Raw genomic sequence first — 6,892 nt, 5'->3', positions numbered from 1 at the left:
GTCTCTACTCAAAATACAAAAATTAGCCGGATGTGGTGGTGTGCGCCTGTAATCCCAGCCACTGAAGAAGAATCACTGGAATCCGGGAGGCAGAGGTTGCAGTGAGCCGAGGGAGTGCCACTGCACCCCCGCCTGGGTGACAGACTGAGAGAGACTCAGTCCCTCCCTACCAAAAAAGAAAGAAAGAAAGAAAGAAAGAAAGAAAGAAAGAAAGAAAGAAAGAAAGAAAAAAAAAAAAAAAAAAGAAAAAAGAAAAAAAAAACACAGGGACCGCCACCGGGCGCAGTGGCTCACACATGTAATCCCAGCACTTTGGGAGGCCGAGGTGGGCGGATCACCTGAGGTCAGGAGTTCAAGAGCAGCCTGGCCCACATGGTGAAACTCCGTCTCTACTAACATAGAAACATCTTCGGAGCATGATGGTGGGTGCCTGTAATCCCAGCTGCTCAGGAGGCTGAGACGGGAGAATCGCTTGAACCTGGGAGACGGTGGTTGCAGTGAGCCGAATCGCACCACCGCACTCCAGGCTGGGTGGCTGAGTGAGACTCTGTCTTAAAACAACAACAACAACAGCAGCAAAAAAAAAATAGCAAACGCACAAAAAAAGAACAGGCCAAAATACTCCATTGTCACTGAACGTTCCGCCACCAGACCGGAAACCCCCTGACTCAGGTCAAGGAGGTGGTGTTTCCTTCTCTCTGTCTCTGTCTCTGTCTCTCTCTCTCTCTCTCTCTCTCTCTCTCTCTCTCTCTCTCTCCCTCCCCCCCCCCAACTTTTATGTCTTGTTCAAGCAGACATGTGCAAGATTGTTACACAAGTAAACTTCTGACTGGGGGGTTCAGTGTGCAGATGATTTCATCACCCGGATAACTCAGCGCAGTACCCGACAGTTTTCGTGGTTTGGTTTTTTGTTTTGTTTTGTTTTGTTTTGTTTTTCCCTGAAGATGTCTCTCCTTCCACACCTCCTCCCTCAAGTAGGCTCCCGCCTCCCTGGTCCCCCTCGTTCTGCCCACGAGTTCTCATTATTTAGTTCCCAGTTATAGATGAGAACACGCGGTCTTTAGCTGATCGTTGCTTTCATCTTCGGCGGTGGCGGTGAAAGAGGCATGACACGAAATCGACCCTTAGGACGCTCCCCTCCGTCCACACCCCACACCCCCTCCCCACACACACCCTCATTCCTGCCCCCCCTCCTCAAACCCAAGACAGGAAGAAAGGCAGATATTAAAGTCAGAGGTCAGCCTCCAAGACGGTGGAGGCAAGGGATCTGAAAGGGTGAGCAAGCGATAGGGGTCGGGGGATGTCGTGGCCGAGCTAGCAAAAATAGGGGACCGACTTTCCAGCCCCAGCACACCCCCAATCCTCAACCGCAGCTAGCCTCTGGGTGGGGTTGCGCCTGTAAAAGCTTCTGAATGGAGAGAAGCCCAAGGCTATGGAAGGCATCAGCTCCAAGTCCGGGAAGGGAACAGGGCTTTGTGCATTGGAATGGGGCTTTAGAAGGCGGTGCTGCGGTTTCCAAAGCGACACGCCTCGCCTCGCCTCGCCTCGCCTCGCCCCGCCCCGCCTCGCCCAGAGCGAAACTCCGTCTCAAAAAAATAATAATAATTTTAAGATAATAATAATACTAAAAAATAAATAAATAAATAAATAAATAAATAAGAAATAAATAGTTAGTACAGCGGTCGTGGTCGTGAATCATTCCCCGGAGTCCAGGCGCAGTGGCTCACGCCCGTCACGCGAGCACTTTGGGACGCCGGGGCAGAAGGGTTGCAACAACATGATGAGACCCTGTCTGTGCAAAAACAGTTGAAAAGGAAGGCCGGGCGCGGCGGCTGACGCCTGCCGTCCCAGCACTTTGGGAGGCCGGGGAGGGAGAATCACCTGAGGTCGGGAGTTGGAGACCAGCCTGACCAACATGGAGAAGCCCCGTCTCTAGTAAAAATACAAAATCAACCAGACGTGGTGGTGCATACCTGCAACCCGAGCTACTACTCGGGAGGCAGACTCAGGAGAATCTCTTGAACCCGGGAGGCAGAAGTTGCGGTGAGCCGAGATCCGCGCCATTGCACTCCAGTCTGGGCAACAAGAGCGAAACTCTGTCTCGGGAAAAAGAAAAATAAAACAATAAAAATTGAAAATCATCTGGGCACAGTGGCGCATGCCCCGTGGTCCCAGGCACTACACTCTGGAGGCTGAGGTGGAAGGATCGCTTGAGTCCAGGAGCGTCCACACTGCAGTGAGTTTGGTTTTGATGGCACCACTGCCAGGGTGACAGAGTGAGACGCCGTCTGTAAATCAGTCAAGCAATCAATCAGATCACTGCAAGGAGCTCTCTATGTCTTACTTTCAATAGGTGTCTCTTCAGGCCAAGCAGGCATGGTGCCTCACGCCAGTAATCCCAGCACTTTGGGAGGCCGAGGTGGGATGAAAGAAGGAAGGAAGGAAGGAAGGAAGGAAGGAAGGAAGGAAGGAAGGAAGGAAGGAAGGACAGACAGAACAAAAAGTTTTACAACCCTTTTTTTCATAGTGTCAGGAATTTACAGATAATACAAGTAGTTTAGGTCAGGGGCCGATGTTATTAGTATTACTTTTTTTTTTTTTTTTTTAACTCCTACGGCCTGGTGGTGGTGCCAAGGTTGTCTGGCTATTTATCTGACTTTTGTTTGTTTCTAACGTTTTGCTTTCTCTCTTTCCTCCTGTCTTGTGAACTAGGCAAGGTGGGGGGAGGAGGGCAGCAGGAGCAGTAGAGGTCTCCTTCCTCATCCCCCACTTTGAGAATTTTCACTAATTAGTGGGCGGGTTCCCTTTCATTTTTACTTTTTGGGTCTTTTAGCGAGACAGAGTGATAGCGTTTTATGTAATACACTTGTGTGGAAGTTTTCTGACGAGCCATGGTAGCTACAAAACCTTTTATCATTGGAAGGAGCAAGTGTAATACACAGGGGCGCAGCAAGCAAGTAAGTTTCTTTTTTTTTTTTTTTTTTGAGACCGAGTCTCGCTCTGTCACCCAGGCTGGAGTGCTGTGGCCGGATCTCAGCTCACTGCAAGCTCCGCCTCCCGGGTTCACGCCATTCTCCTGCCTCAGCCTCCTGAGTAGCTGGGACTACAGGCGCCCGCCACCTCACCCGGCTAGTTTTTTTGTATTTTTTAGTAGAGACAGGGTTTCACCGTGTTAGCCAGGATGGTCTCGATCTCCTGACCTCGTGATCCGCCCGTCTCGGCCTCCCAAAGTGCTGGGATGACAGGCTTGAGCCACCGCGCCCGGCCAGCAAGTTTCTATTACAAGTAATACACTTACAGTGAGGGTTTTACATTTTCTACAGCTGGAAACTCTTTTCTAAATGAAGACCTAGGATCAAACCTGTGTTAAACCTGAACAGGCACATGTACTAACTTTGTCATGTCTTAAGCAGGTTAGTTTTTAACTGGGCCTTAAAACCTTTTTTTAGCAAGTAAAACAGTATTTTTTAATCAGAGAAGTTTTTACGAGCCCGACGCTTGAACTTGCGGCGTCTGTTTGGGGAAAGAGTTGGTTAAAGTCATGTTATCTTGAGGCATTAACCCTTCTGCTTCTCCAGGCCATTGGTCTCTTACGTTAGCCCTTCTATCAACATAACATGAAGAAACATCTAGGCTGCCAGCAATGTTTTCAGCCTACTGAGGAAATAGGTTTTTTTCTGTTTTTTTATTTTTATTTTTTAAATTTTTGGCTAAAGGAGGAGGTTCTGGTAACTTCTGGTTTATATGTTTAAAGAATGACTGAAAGACCTTGCGATCGTTGCTGGGCTGGACGGGTCTGGGTTTCCTAAGCAGTACGTGTACAGTGGGGACACCTTACATAGGTGTTTCTTCTAGCATGGTTATGGGTGGGGGGTGGGGTGGGGTGGTAACAACAACAAAGCAATGTATAGCATATTCATATCCAGCAAGGACGAAAGAGGTCCTCACCTGGGAAAAAGGTTGAATACAGCGACAGAACAATAGGAAAACAGTTAGTATTCTAGGAAAACTATCTGTCTTAAGATTTTTAACTACATTGACTTGCTTGATGAGTCCTCAAGCTTCGGCCGTGCATAGACTAGTCAGCTGCCGGTGTGTGACTAGAGCAGGGCTTGTGGTCCTCAGCAGCAGCTTGGAGCTTGGTCTCGTCTCAGGATCAGCCGGGCTGGATGATCTGCGCCCTGTTAGCCGGTCCACTTGTCCTGAGCTGTCGGTGTTAGCTGACTGTGGTGGATCCAAGACGCAACACCTGCAACTTTAACAGCAGTGGGAGTGGACAAGGTTACAGTATAGGGCTCATCCTATATGGGTTGTAGAAAAATTAGGTTTTACTTTAAACAGAGTCCCTAGATTTAAATGGGTGTCAGGCTTATAGGCATTATTTTTCTTTATTTAATTATGAACACTTCGTATGGCTATTTTGAAAGGCTGCATTTGCCTTTTAAAGGTTAATTTCTTTAGTTTCCGGAGGTCACCTTTTATTTGACCTACGATTTGCGGGTGGCCAACTGAACACAATCTTACAGGGCAGATACCTAGTTTGTTTGGTAGGGGTGCACCTGACTCGGAGGAGGACCGTAGGCAAAAACCTGATTTTATCTTAAGTGAATTTCCTGGCATATATCTATATATCTATCTATATCTATATCTATATCTGTATCTGTGTGTGTGTGTGTGTGTGTGTGTGTGTGTGTGTGTGTGTGTGTGTATATATATACATCTATCTATCTATCTATCTATCTATCTATCTATCTATATCTATATGGCAACCCTTTTTTTTTCGTTTTGTTTTTTGGTCGCCAGTAGCTGCTCGCTCGAGTGTCCAGTTCATGCGTTCCACCTTTTGTTGAACTTTGTGGCCGATAGGCTGCGTGTAACCTCTGTTGTATTGTTAACAGTCTTGTTAAATCTTGCACTATTCCAGCTACAGCTACAAATGCTGGCCTATTGTCTGACTTTAAAATCAGAGGTAGTCTTAAACCTGGGGATAATGTCTTTTAACAGTACTTTAGTCACTTCTTGTACTTTTTCTGTCCTGGTGGGGAAAACTGTAACTTACCCTGAAAAGGTGCAAACAAGCACTAGCCTCCAGCAGGGGGCAGTCCTGTAAAGTCTATAAGCAAGTTTTCACAAGGTATGGCTCTTTTTCCTGTTTCAGTTTCTTAGAGGAGGAGTTCCCCCCTCCCCCCATCCCCACCCCCACTCCGCCCCTTTGTCACTGTATCTAGTGGCTGAGCCTTCAGTGAGAAATTGGAATCCAGATACGGCAGAGTCTTGCTGTTTGTAACTTCTAATGTGACCATGGGCTCCTGGGAGCCTAATGAGAAGGTGCCTAGTCTGCCCTAGTCTTTACATTCTTCAGCTCCCGTCAGCCTGATCAGATGAGTGTCTGGTTCCTCCAAGGTGCAGCAGCCCTTGGCCGATGGCCTCTTTGTCTTGCGGCCTTGGCCATTTCCTGTATTGCCTTCTGAACATTTACCCTTCTAGAGTCTTTTTTTTTTTTTTCCATCTCGCACATTAATCTCTCTCTAGCCTTGTCCGGCTCTGGAATCCTTGCCTAACTTGACTTCGGTCATGTCTACATCCACGTCCGCGGCCTCTCACAATGCTGCTTCCCCCCCCCGCGTTCTCACGCTCCTACGGCCAGCTGGTGGGGCCCGAGAAACGGCACGGGCCCTGCCCCCGCCCACGCACTGCTGTCTGTCTCTCCTGTTTTCTTTTGATTCTCTATCTTTACACTTGCTTTTAGTCTTTCTTTTTCTTTTGCTCTTTTCCCTCTTTTCTAGAGTTTAACAGGCTCTTTTCTTTATACACTTGGAGGGTGAAACAGGCATACCGAGAGTCAGCGTAAATGTTTACAGTCTTACCCTCACCGAGTTCTAAGGCCCGGATTAAAGCAATGAGCCCAGCTTAACGACAGCGTCCAGGGTTACCACCGCATATTCTGCACATCTCTCCCCTCGTGGGTTGGTGAAGCTGTTCCCGTCCACGCATAGCTCCTAGTGTACTGATGCCCAAGGCTGGTCCCGGAGGTCAGATCTGCTAGAGTACACTGGAGTCCAACACCTCTACACAGTCATGCTCGACAGGGCTCTAGCTGTCGGGAGCAAGGCGGTGGGTTCAGGGTGTTCCCAGTTTAGTAGCTCAATGGTTGAAAAGGGCTGATAGATGAAAGTCTGTTGCCCACCCCCCTCCCCCCGGGATGTGGGCCTGGTCATTATAATAGACAGGTCCTCGTATCTCCCTGAGAGGCATTTACAGAGCTCGAGTAAGACCAGATCTGAGATGGCCCACTTGACTATCTCGACTTCTTTCCTTGGCCTCTGGAGGCTCCGATCCTTCCCTTCGAGGTGAGACCTGGGGCGTGTCAGCTCCTGAATCTCATTTCTGAGGGGGTTGTTGGCCTCGGTGAAGCGGGGTAGGCTGGGAAACATGGAGAAAGAATCTGTGTTATCTCTCGTGGCTCCCGTAAAAACTGGCTTCTCTTGCCGTTTCCTGGGACTCCCTTTTTAAAAAAACTCTGTGTCTGCCGGCGAAGCCGCTCTTACTTTTACTTTTGGCTATTTTGCACAAAGTTGTTAAACAGGGCTAAATTAACGCTGGCTTTGTCTATAATCTATTTCGCCGTGAGTCCATATAAAGGAATTTGATCTAGGTACACAGGCTGTCCTCCGACCCCGTCACCACCTGAACTACACGGCCAATTGTTCTCTGCCTGTAGTTCCTTCCGTGGGCCATCCAACAGCAGAAGAGGGCAATTCTAATTCACCCAGAGTTCGTGACCTCTAGGGGGTTAACTGAACTCTATAATCTCCTGCAAAACCTTTTGTAAGGTTCTGTAACATGCATTTTAGTAGGGTAAGTTGTGACGACTTGATGACTTTCCTTTTAT

Source organism: Macaca mulatta, chromosome 10 (genome assembly GCF_049350105.2).
Source record: "Macaca mulatta isolate MMU2019108-1 chromosome 10, T2T-MMU8v2.0, whole genome shotgun sequence".
Taxonomy (NCBI): Eukaryota; Metazoa; Chordata; class Mammalia; order Primates; family Cercopithecidae; genus Macaca; species Macaca mulatta.
The sequence above is the reverse complement of the archived record's forward strand: the minus strand, read 5'-3'. Positions refer to the sequence as shown.